Source organism: Oreochromis aureus, linkage group 7 (assembly GCF_013358895.1).
Source record: "Oreochromis aureus strain Israel breed Guangdong linkage group 7, ZZ_aureus, whole genome shotgun sequence".
NCBI classification, from domain to species: domain Eukaryota; kingdom Metazoa; phylum Chordata; class Actinopteri; order Cichliformes; family Cichlidae; genus Oreochromis; species Oreochromis aureus.
Window position 1 is genome coordinate 58,640,359 of NC_052948.1, and position 13,096 is coordinate 58,653,454.

The 13,096-nt window shown below is 40.6% G+C and overlaps 1 protein-coding gene across 2 annotated transcripts in view; it reads left to right on the top strand.

The window, feature by feature from the left end:
• Positions 1-13,096, top strand: part of necab2 (N-terminal EF-hand calcium binding protein 2) — a 157,171-nt gene that overhangs the window by 41,510 nt on the left and 102,565 nt on the right. The window lies entirely within an intron of this gene.

Here is a 13,096-nt window from a genome sequence, read left to right on the forward strand (position 1 = left end):
GATGCTGTACCTGTACTGAAATGATGCCATATTCAGCATGTTTTGCTTTGGATGATTTTTTTTTTGTGGGCTTAAGTGGAGATATCATCTGAATTTCAGGAGCGGGACCACGCCTCATTCTATATATGCCCCCTTCTCCAATACCTGCTGTTCTCATTTTCATACCCCACCCTGCCCACCCTTTTTTTTCTTTTCTTCTCCTTTTCCTTTCATTCACTTCTCGTTAGTACATGGGGATCTGCCCAGCCCAGAAGCCGCTGCCAGTCCCCTTCGAGGCCTTCCTCAAACCGCAGTACCAGTTCATGGTCTCTCATCCATCATCGCTCATCGTAACTTAGGATGTGGTCCCAGCTAGTGAAACTCTGTTAGAGAGTATGGGCACCAAGAGCATGGGGATTCTGTCATGTGCCTTCAATTTGTTTGAGCCAGTGTTTAAGCTTTTCCTATACCTATTTCCAAAAAGGTATAGGAAAAAACTCCCCTCTTCCTGTTCAAATGAACTATATAATCTTGGATTAAGCCTGTTTTGGACAATATTCATGTATAATATTGCACCATTTGAGATCACACCCGGCCTCTGATGATACCAGAACAAAGTAAAAATCCTGTATTCATCCCTTTATAGGTCATGTGTGTTTCTTTTTGCCACCATTTGATCCAAAAAAAAAAATCTTTTCCAGATACAGAGTTATGAGTTATATTTCTCTTCTTCTTTTTTCTCCTTGACCTTCAGGTGACTCCTTCTCTTCTTTTTTTCTCTTCCTTCCACCTTTTCGCACCAAGGCTTTTAAAACTGGGCCTTTGTGTTTTTCTGGCAGGGCTCCCTGGCTGAGCTACATTTGGCAGCGTTGCTAAAACAAAGCTAAGCTGCCTGCAGGATAAGTGGGAATTCGCCTTTCTAGTCTCACCCCTGGTCCTTCCCCTTGGTGTTACTGAGCCGTCTCGACTTATCTTTCACTATCCCTCCTTCTGCTTTACTCTGAGATAGCGTATCATCCAGCACCTGATGATGGATGTGTAATTATGTCTGTTCTACTTTTCTTTTCCCCTCTAGATCCTTCCTTAATTACCTGATCTGATATAGGGAGCTAACAAACAAAAGGAAGGGCAGGCAGCAACTGAGCTAAAGTCTGCTAGAGTAGCTTTGCATGATTTGCATTTCCAAAAAATATTTGTCTCTCTTGCTTCCTGATGCAGACCCTCAGTTCTTCAGTTCCTCCCTTTTTATCTGAAACAAGTCATTTTTAATTTCCCTCAGTTTAAGTCCCCTTTCCTGTGATTGGGTGCCCCTCTCAAACCCAGGGTTTGAACAGCAGTTGGATCGGGTTTCTGTCCTCACAGCCAAAGCTGTGTGTCTGAGATGACCATATCAGAGTTCTCTCATTCATATCATACAGAACCAAGAGAAGAAGAGTATGTTTAAAGCAAGTGTTTTTTAAAGCAGTCTGAAGTCTGAGCTTTTGGCTCAGAGAGATTATATACTGACCTCATTATTTGAAACTTGACTGTGTTTAATAGAAACATCCTGCATTAACACATTATATAAATGACAGAAAGTCTAAAAAGGCATAATAGGTCCCTGCCAAACCAATCTAAACCACAGACTGGATTTTGATATTGCATCAACTTTAAGTGTAGTTAAACTGTATAAACCTTAATTTATTTATTGATCATTTCCTATTCTCTATAAAATGCTGACTTTCTCTGATCACCTTGGATTATTGATTGATGTTACAAGAAATAGTAAGAAAAAACTAAAACCAAAGGCCAGGGAAATTATGAGTAATCAGGAACACCGCAAAGCCTTTAATCAGTCAAACTTGAGTCTCTGTTTAAGTGCCGGAGGTATGAGAAGCAATCATTGATTTACTGATGTGACCTTTTCAACCACGCTCTCCCTCCGACACACGTGCACTAACAAAGCTCCTCCTGAGAATATGCACAAACAGATTACACCGAGTGATTGTGTATGCGCTGGTTTGTATGTAATTCCCATGTGGAATAGGATGCGTGAAGAAAAGAGTGTTATGTTTTTCTTCAATGAATTGGCAGCTCGCAGCCTATGTAGAGTCTCAGGGTTTTTATGTTGAGCACCCACCAGGATTAAAGATGTTTTATTCTGATTGTGGCTGAGGAGGCTTCCATATCCCACCCTGTGCACAACATGTCATTGACTGGACTAACTACTGTTATTTACTGGGATGAAAGCAAAGTCTGATTTAATGAAGTTTAATTATTAAGCCTATCAGCCCCACTTAACAACACACATGCAATGTGCAGTGTTTGCACTGGCTGTACAGCTCCGTGGACAGTCAAACATAAAAATTTGTGACTAGGAAAAATCGGTGGTTGCCCGTTGATTGCATTCAAATTTTTTTCCAATTACATGTAGTTGTTGCAATTGCCTTCCAAGGTGAATCAATAAGTTGCCTGGTAGGACGCATCCTGTCTCTAAACAGTCGCAGTCTGACTTAGACTGACTTGTGAACACTCTCACATTGATTGGTGAAGATTTGCAAAAAACCGCTGTCTACTTTATGTACCATTTTGGATCTAAAGAAACTGCGTCACTGTTCGTGGCAGGTTTTCTATGAAATATTTGGCTGGACTCTAGAAGTAACTACCTGATGAAAATTTCTTATTATAATGTGTGTTTTTCTGTATGGAGTTTTATCACAGTTAATTGCTGTGTTGTCACAATAGATGTAATACATGTCAGTGCCAACTTGACCAAGTCAGTCACAAACCGATAACAGACTAACTCTAACTTATTGTAATTTTATCACCATCACCAAAGTCAGACAGCTGACTGCAAGTGGTTGCAGACATGGTCCCCGTTTCAAAGGCAACATTCACACATTGCACATGATTTTATTGCAGTAGTGTTGAACATCTTCAACCCTTGTTTTCCCTCTTGTGACTGAAGTTTCCAAGAGTTGGAGTCCAAGCCTCAGGGTCATGTCCTGGATTTTAACAGGAAAGGTAATCTAAAATCTGGCATTGTATTATCTTGCCAGGATAGCCTTTGTTGCTGGATTATACCATCAGAAGCAGAGGAAGCAGCTGTCACAGTGCTTGAAAAGTAAGGCGCCTCATCATCAAAAAGCAGTCGGGTTGCCATGGTGAGCACAGCTACGATGGATGATTGGCAGTGCTCATGATCAAAAGACAAGCTGCGCTGTCTTAGTTCTCCAACGAGCTTCACTTCATATTGGGAGAGTTTCTCAGTGGCTGCTAATTTGTGACTTCTGCTCTCCTAATGAGCAACAGTTGGAAGCTGCCATTGAGGAGAGGTTGTGTGTACTCTGGTCAGTGTGCACACCATCTATGTGTGAGTATGTGGTTTTGGAAGAGCGGGGGTTTTCCGTGATGTGCCTTAAAGCACCAGGGGTGCTAAAGATATGACATTTACATGCCGCATAATTAACACTGTGACCTTGCAGGGTGTGTTTGTCAGTATAATAACTGTGCCTAAAGCTTTCTTTCACTGATTATTTGGGGTCACAGAACTTTGCTTTATATTCTCATCACACTGTAATAAGTGCAGTGGGTCAATCTGTACAGTTGTTGTGAACTAAACTTAAAGATCAATAAACATTTCTGTATGTTTATCACAAGTGAAAAAGCAAATGGTACATATGCATTTACATGGAAATCCAGCAGCTAACTAATGAGAGCCTTGTGACAGGTTCTCTGCCCTCTTAGCATTCTGTAATAAAGCACCCAGCAAGTGGTGTACCTCTGCTTACATCGAGGATACAGCAACCCTAGTTAGCACTCAGTTGCCCCTGGTTACAGCATCCCTCTGTTCTCTTCCCAAGCGGCTTTATGGTCTGCTGTTGCTATGACACCAAAGTTAACACCCCTCTCTCCCCGTCTTCCCCCAAGACATTCCTCTGCAGCTGCTGGCCTTCAGTTTCTAATTTTCACTCAGGTGTCGCCTGCCACCTGAGGACACGCTGAGCAGAGTGAAGAAATGCTCTTTTCTGAGAGCTGTTAGTCAGTTTGTCACTTTGACTTAAATAGTTAACACTGCAAAATATTGATGTTCCTGAATTTGGTGATCCCCTGATGTTTCCTCTGCTGTCTCTATGAAGCTGGCAGTCACCTCGGGATGAATTGTAATAACACCACCTTCAGGACTGGTAGTTCAGTTTGTCCAGTAAGTTTTTAATAAGTCCTGCAAAATGAGGAGAATTTCCAACAACCTCACATGCTAATTACCTCCACTCAATAGGCTGTGATTTCATTGTCTTATGCGTGCCTGTTAACCAGGGGAAGACTAGGAGCTTGTGGGCAATTAAATATCAGGAGGGCCTGTGCCACCTCCTCCCTGCATGAAAAAACTACCAGGTGGACTTTTAGAAGGAAATGCACATTAGGTTTTGGTATCTGTGCCTCAAGCACTGCATTGCCATTTGGAAGTTGAATTTTGTGCACGTGACCTATGAACCATATGCTTTAGTTTTACAAATGACTCGTAATTGCATTAAATGGAAAAAGCAAATTCCAAAGTTTCCTGTGACCCTGAATGTTTTGCTTTGTAAGTTTTGCTTGTGATTTAATGGCAGAGAAAAACATTTTAGGCCACAAATTTGGGGCAGATGATCTTTGCACCCAGCCTCATAAAAGATGCAATGATTTTGCTGATCTACTGTCCAACAATCAATAGAAAAGCCAAAAGTTTAGTGAGGTTATATATATATCTGACCAGAGTTAGTAAGCAAAAGCTGCCTCACATCAGCACTCACTGTAGCCTTCAATATACAGCACGGCAGCATACTTGGTAAAATGATCAAATATGTGTTAGTTTAACACTCACAGAAGTCCATCTATTTCTGTTATATACAGTATGCTGCTAAAGCAAGTGTGATTCAAAGCTTAATAAGTCATTAACAGTTGTTTTTTTTGTACATGGTTAAATAGATAAAGAAACCAATTTGTCCAAGTGTCAAAGTGGACTCAAGAAATAGGCCTGAGATTATCATAGGAAGCTGCCTTAGGCCCATAACTATGCTATAGTTATGGCTGAAAACTTTTAGCAGGACTTCGTTGCAGTTTTTAGAATCTGTGTGCAGTATATGGAGCTATTTGACCAACACACCCGTATGACTCTGGCCTACACTATGCAATTTGTCTGTATTTGGTAAAGCTGTCTGCCCATTTTTTTTACTCTCATTGTTACCATCGTTTCTGATTTACCCCTTTTCACACCTGCAGCGAGACTTCTGCCCTAAACTCACAGCTGCTCTCATATTAGCGGCGCACTTCACTGATTTACTGTCGAGTTGCATTTAGTATTCGCCTCACAGCTGGCATCTACTACAACATCTGTTACCTACCAACATACACCCACATCACTTCACATCACCCACAGAAGTGTTCTTCAGCCAATAGTACACTAAGTCTGAGAGAAACTGCTCATTGGTTTTGCAATGTCGCCTCACATATCGAATATGTGAGCTCCAGATTGAATAAGGCTTTCTCTCTCTGAGTGTCAGCAGTGAAGACCAGCCTATTATTTTTCTGCAACCAGAAATATTATAATCTGGGATAGCCTCCAGTAACTCAGGTTAAAGGCCATGAATCCCATTTCAGCTGACAGCTTATATACAGCTGCCACAACACGCGACATACACTTGATCCTCTGCCGCTGATCTGCAAACTCAAGGCTAAAGCTGAGTCTGTGCGCTGCATTAAGTGACGATGTGACAGCTTGTCAAATGACCCACTGGCAACAGAAGCAATTATATATGCACTTATTCTAATAAAGAAAGTGGTATTTAGAATTAAAGGGGTCAGATGAAGATTGTCTGCCATGTGGTGTGATCTAAATCGGTCCCTCTACTAAAGCCTGAAATGCCCTGCAGAGCTTCAGTTGCTTTTCTATATTTTTGAGTGTAAGGTTTCATTCTTCTTCTGATTTAACACTTTGCACCCCTAAATCTGTTTGCTAGGCTTTGGTAGGCTTCAGAAAATCTCACAGAGTAGCTTTAGTATCGTTAACTCTATACGTGCCTTGTTAACCGTCTGCCTAGAAGCCTCGCATCCTCCTTTAGCCGATCGGAAACGCTCGCTGACTGAAAATGACGTCTCTTTTCCTTCCACTCTCTTCTCTTATCCTCTCTTTTATGAAGATGGCACCTTCGGTGAGCAAGAGAAACAGTGGTGTGTGGTGTAAAACTGAAATATTGTCTTTTCATGTAGAATTCAAAAGAGGAGTTTTTCATGTGTAGGGCTCTAAGAGAGAGGAGAGTGTGAAAAGTTGGTGACAGAAAAAAGGGAAAAGGAAAAGATGGATGTGTAGAACAGAGGGATAGGAAAGCCTAAACTATAGGAGGTTTTATGATTTCTCCACCACGCCAAGGCTTTCGCTCTAACTCCTCTTTACTTTTTCCCTGTCTTTTGTTCACATTCAGTGGAGCTTCCCTCCATTCTTAACTCTCCACTCTTCTGCTGCTCTGTTATCTGCCTTTCAGATATACAACTCTGTTAATTATGACTCAAAGGAGGCCATGATGACAGGTACTGGCCATTTGAGTCTGTTTATCTAAACTGCTGTCCCATTCCCTCAGGTATAATCACAACAGTTGTGGATCTTCCTCTGCAGCCCCAAACATCTGTTTGAAATGTCTCCCTCTGACTGTAACCTGGATTTAGTCTGTTGAGCTGACAACTGTGCCCAGTAATGAGGAGGCCTGCTGTTGTGGTTGGAGCTCTTTTAACATTGTTCCGCTATGTTTGATGTTGAACAACTCTTGGTATAAGTTGTAGTGTTTGGCTCTGGATCCCCTCAGTTGGCAATCAAACAACTCCACCTACATAGTTGGATTGATGGAAGCGGTTCCTTTATTTTGTTTTGTACTTGTCCCACAGCGTTCCTGCACCGTGTTGTTTCGGCATGGTCTGGCAGCTATGGGTGACAGATTTTCATGTAATCTTTTTGGAGCATTTTTAATGCAATCATCTGAAAAAGAACATGGCCTGTTGTGTGGCAATCCAAGATGTGTGTACTCAAATTTATATGCATATAAATATATAATTTTACAGTTTACTGTTTTTTATATACGCGCACAATGTGTCAGTTTCTTCTTTTAAATCAATGCTAAAGACTCTTTTAGTGTAAATTATATATACGTGTGTTAACATTTTATGATAATTTGACACCATATTTCATTATTTGATGTTTAACTTGAGTCTTACATGGCAATTGGGGTGACTGTTGTTGTGATTTGGTGCTATACTCAATTTAACTCAAAAAATGGAGTTGAATTCAACTGAATTGATTGCCTGAATTTGATTCACTATTAATAAAAAACTCTTATTTAATAAACACCTGTCTAACCGAGCTAGCTGATAACCCTCTCATCCAAATTTGGTCACTTCTAAGCACACAAGAGCTAAAGTGGTGATGTTCATAAAGCTCTCCAAGTCCTCAAGTCAGTTTTGTTGTCATGTAGCCTCTACTTCTGCAAATTCATGTCAGTTGGAGGGTTTTAGTGTGCACATAGCTCTCCAGCTATGACTCAAAAAGTGCACAAACAAAGTAATGCAGTGTGTTCGGTGACAGTAGCTAGCTGCAGCATTTCATTTTGAATAAAAGAAGAGGCTTTGATGCTTGTAATGAGAACAAATCGGTCTATAGATTAACACAATATAAATAGCTTTCCTGGAAAGCTCGTTAATCTGCCGTAGCAACAGGGTGCCGAGTGATAACAGCAACAACAAAGGGGCCAATGCGACGCGCAGAAGTGACCTTGTTTAGTGTACTGACATTCTATTATCTGTCATTAAACACCATCACACTGCATTAAAAAAAGCACCATTGTGGGCAATGGTAGTCAATTACTGCCTGGTGAAGTAGCATATCTTGCTGTAACAGGAACCATAAAACACCATTTGTGTAAATGAGGCCTCCCCAGAGGGCTGATTGCAGCAGAAGAGGCTGCCAGTGGGTTTCAGATGGTAGGATCTACAGAGGAGGTAGGCATCTGAATGCATCATCTTCACTTGTGCACTGACATGCTGCTATTATCTGCCATCACCTAGGATTACTCATCATTAGGATAGACCCCCCCCCCCCAAACACACACGGTTACTCCTGAACTGCACACACACCTACTCCACGTCTCCACGTTGTTGCACCCATTACATTGTGTGCAGCCACACTCATCTAATAATAACATTATGTTCAACCAGCAGACTGATGATGATTACACGTCATTCCACTCTCTGCTGAGACAGAAAATAGATAAGAGTGACTGATCATCTGCTGCAACTCATCTCTTCAGTCAGACAGTGTATCGTTTCCACCTGGGAATCATCTGTCACCTGAGAGATGCAGAGAGGATTATATCCCTCTCATTAAGACAAATTATGACCTACATCTCTCTTTTATTAAGAACTGAGAAGACAGTGATGCTTTAACTGATTTGTATTTACATGAAGCCCTTACTAGATGCTCCGACAAAGCGGATGAATATATCATAGCTGATCTTACAGCGTCTTACCGTGGCTCTCTTTAAGTAGAAATGTATTTATATTATTGTCAGGGCTGGACAGGTGCCTTCAACCACAGCAGTGATTAGAGCTCTTTATTGTCAGATGTGTTGCCCATAGTTATCAGAAAGCTGTGAGGGTGATTGTGACCTTTTTTCATTCGATGAGGTCATAAAAAATCAGCTTGCAGAGATGAAAATACAATAAACAGGTAGCTTAATGATTTTTATGAGCTCATGTTGTTAACACATCAAAACATGTTTCAGTCTCATTGTTAACATTAACATATCTTAGATTTTAAAAGCACAGTGTGGAAAATATCACTGCTAGATTGCAGATTGCAGTCATCTAAAAAATTTTACCTTTTCTAATTCAAGTGCACAATCGTAGCTACTGTGGCCACTGTAGGACAAACATTGTCTTAATAGGAATATGACATGTGTGAATTGGCATGTTAGTAGTTAGTTCTGTTGAGCAGAAAGGAGGTGACTTTGTTACTTTTAAAATCCTTCTTTCCATGCAACTCATCCCATGTGGGAAAGACTATTGTTACAGTATTTACTCCTTTTATCCCGAAGTTTTTGCCTCTTTAATGAAGGGGACCCCCTCTTAGATGATCAAACATAGAGTTGATCCGTCATATATTGAATCTGAAAGTGCAGGAACGACTTAAAGTTTGCCTCCACAACGCACAAATGCCTACAAGTTCTCTTCTTTCCCTTTGGCGTACTACGTATCTGCCACATATGTAAAATGCAATTAGATGGAACAGAGATGTCCATCTCTGCCACTGATTAATTTTTAAATTATTTATAAGAATGCATTAAATTGCTGGAAGATGTAATTACGCACCAATCAATGTTTATTTATGAGTACTGTAATGCTATTTATGAGGTTTTTTTATTATTAAATAATCTGAAAAAAAACCAAACTACTGACTGCTCCTTTAATTGCAAGAACTCACCAAAGTCATTCCACAAATGAAAAAGGCTCAGCTGTACGAAAAAATGTAAAGACTCACCTTAACTAAGCGCAAGTTTGCACTTGTTCAGTTTTGCAGGAGAAGTGGTTTGATGCTTCAGGACCAACTGGCTGATGTGGCAAATTTACAACTGGTTAACATCTCTACCATACAGCTACTTCCTTTGCTATTTCTAGGGAGCCTTTCAGGACTATATCACACGTAATGGATGAGATAGTCCCTGACAGGTCTGCTTTTGCACACATACAGTACCTTGAAGATGTGAGACCTCCGAAAACAAGAGTGAGAGAGAAGGGTGAAAGATTTTTCTATTTTTTCACAACCACGAGCTTCAAAAGCACTCACCATTTTTCTTTCTTATTCCAAATTATTTATTGTTTCAATCATGTTAAATTGATCACAAATACTGATATACATTTTATTTATTTCATTAGAAATGTGCATGAAGTGTTCCTCTAATTTTTTAAATGACACTTTTAGACCAAATAAGGTTGAGTGCTGTTACAGTTAGCACACTGTGTTCAGTGTAAGTCTGCAGCTGATGACCCAGTTTGCAGAGCAGTGTTAAAATGATCTTGCAGTCATGCTCCCCGGTGTGAGGGTTTTCTTCTGGCCCAAAATGAACAGGGTTGGCCGGACTTTGTAAAAGAATATTCGGATGATACCCAGGATGTGGCTGTTAATCTGAACATTAATCATTAATATTTAGTCGTTGTCTGTCACTCAATGGCAACCACCGGTTAGATACTACTGAATCACACCGGTCAATAAGCGTTTCCTCCTTTAATCCAGTTATTTTGCTAAAGGATACTTCAGCAGAGAAGCTGATTGGTTGGAAAGTAAGACACCACTGTTACTTTTTTTAAAAACTTGAGTGAACGCTAAGTGTCCTGCCAAACTATTAGAGAGAGTGTGTGTCTGTGTTGCAGGTGGGCTGTGGTGATGGATAGGGAGAAAGGACAAGATCTGACAGCTCAGTGAAAATCACTCCTGTTCCCCATCTATCAGATGAAGCAGCTCACTGGCAGCCACACACATACACACACACACACACTCATGCACACACTCCCACCCCAGACACACTTTTCTCTACGTAATGGAAATGTGCAGGAAATACCAGCTCATAGAAATCTAACTTTCCCTGACAAAGAAGATGATACCGGATGAAGACAGCGAGAGGGGAAAAAAAGGATAAGAAATGGTTAAATGAAGAGGAGCCTGTGTTATCAGAGCAGGAGAGGAAGATAAGAAAGAAATGAAGGGGGAAAGTGTGTGCGTGTGTTAATGGCATACAGGGAGAGAAGGCGATGGTGATATCCTGAAAGGAGGGTCAATTCCCCCTCTTCTTGTTGCTATGACAACCCATCATACAGCTCCCTAAAAATAATGATAAACAGCAAAAAGAGTAGAGGAAAGAGAGACTGCGGAGAGGAAAGCAAGACCAACTGTCTTCTGTAAAATAACACAATTAAATTAAAGGAAAGAGATGAGCAGAGATGTGTGTGTGTGTGTCTCTGAAGGGAAGAGCGGGGAAGGCATGTTCATTTTCTCTTCCTCCTCAGTATGTTGCTGCTGTGTGCAGGATGTGGAGCCCAGCAGGAAGAAGGAAGTGCTAATTGCTTCTCTTTATTCTACACTATGAAAAGAGAGAGCAGTTAGCGCAGTAGGTCCACCGCTCTGACCGTCCCCTCACTCTCCCCTTTTATTTCGTCCTCTTTCTTTCTAACACGAGCAAGCACTCGACGTCTGTAGCAGTGAATGTCTCGTGTAGTAAACCCCGACTCCTTTGCCCAAGAATGTTCACCCTCAACCCTTTCTGGTTCTGTTCTGGCGGTCCAGAAGACACGGCCTCCCTCTGCGCTATTCAAACACACGCTCCACTTGCTGATGCAAAAAAGCTTTTATTACTCCAGAGTAATAAAAGATTAGTTTCTCTCTCTCAGTGAGAGCAGAAGACAGGGGGAAGTTCTTTTGTATTTTTGTTTTTTTTAAGCCAAGATTCGAAGGGATCTGCCGTAGTAGCTGGATGGTGAAAATAGCTCTAAATTAAAAGAACATAAAAAAAGCAAAGGTCTGTATAAGTGTTACTGTGCTGGTTACTGTGACGCGCTCATTAAAGAATGAACTTTAACCTGAGTTGCATACTTGATCTCGGTTTCTGTGGCCAAATCAGTGAAGCTGCCCGATTCTGGAAGAGTGTATGTCGCACCTCACACACACAAACACACTTTTTACACTGGGCTGTAGAAGTGGCTGCATCTGATCCTTTCTGACACCTACTTTGCGATGTAATTGGTCATCCTCTTATCACTTCTCTTTTCTGTCTACAACTTTCTTTTTCTTACTGCCTTTAAAAACATCTGTCAGCCCTCTAAGCATATCTGCACAAATGAATCTGAGATCTGAACACAAGCATGTGTTACAGGCAGTCATCCACAATGAGACTGAGGGATGTCCACTATGAGTAACAGATTCATACATTTCAGGGCTTAACAAACAGAATACTACATAGCTGTCAATAATGCTGCTTAGAAGTGACAAAATGTCAGGGCAACTATAGCAAGCTGAACAATAGTCATAGTAATTCAATAATAAGTCACATTAATGGACTGGCATTTGTATCTTGCTTTTCTACTTTACTCGGCACTCAAAACGCTTGAAACATTTACCAACCACTGGTTTCTAAGCACTCTAAGATCTTTATCTATCACATCTGATTTATAGTCACCAATTAACCAGGGATTAAAGTGGGATTTGGCAGTCTGGGGAACCGTATGATCAGGTCTAGTGGTACAGCTTATAGGGAGAAGAATCACCTGGAAATAAGGCACATGATAATTTGTTTTGTGAGTCTTAGTATATTTAATTTTTTTTGGTGTGCAGACTGCAGTCAGCTCATATGTGTCGGTAGTGAGTTGAATTCAGTGAGATATATAAGCGGATGCTAACACGAGCTATCACAGCTGCTTTCTAACCCCTAGACACTTAAAGTTAGTGTGAAAAAGCAGAATTCAGAATTCACATTAAATTTAAATTGTTCTGCTACCTTAGACGTAACCTACCATTGACCATAAACACCACACACTCTGCACCCGTCCAGCACAGAGCAATACTGTCAACCTGTCCACAGTGTTCTAAACCAACTGCACCAAACTGGCTAATATTCTGATGCAACCTTTGAACAAGAAGAAAATGAGATGTTTTACAAAAACAGAATTTCAGAAATCTTTTATAGATCTAATATGTCGTTTAAAAAATACTCAAATAAACAAGGACATGATATGTAAGATTTAAATTTCCAATTTGTAAAATTTCACTTGCTGACCAGTACTTACCCAGTAAAATGTTTATAATCTCCCACTCCTGTCCTGTGTATCTCACATTTTTTGCCATCTCTGAGAGTATTTTACATTAAAGTGTTTTTCCTCTCCCTGGATAATACAGCAGATATACTATTTAGCTAGCAGACACATTTTGTGAGGAACTGCACATATCTGCTGAGCTCAAAAAAAACAAAACCAGTTAAAAAAAACAACCAAAGAAACAAAAATATTCCATCTATGCTGAGTTCTCTTCTGTAGCTCAGGCTAGATTCTGAACTGCTACTTTATTTAC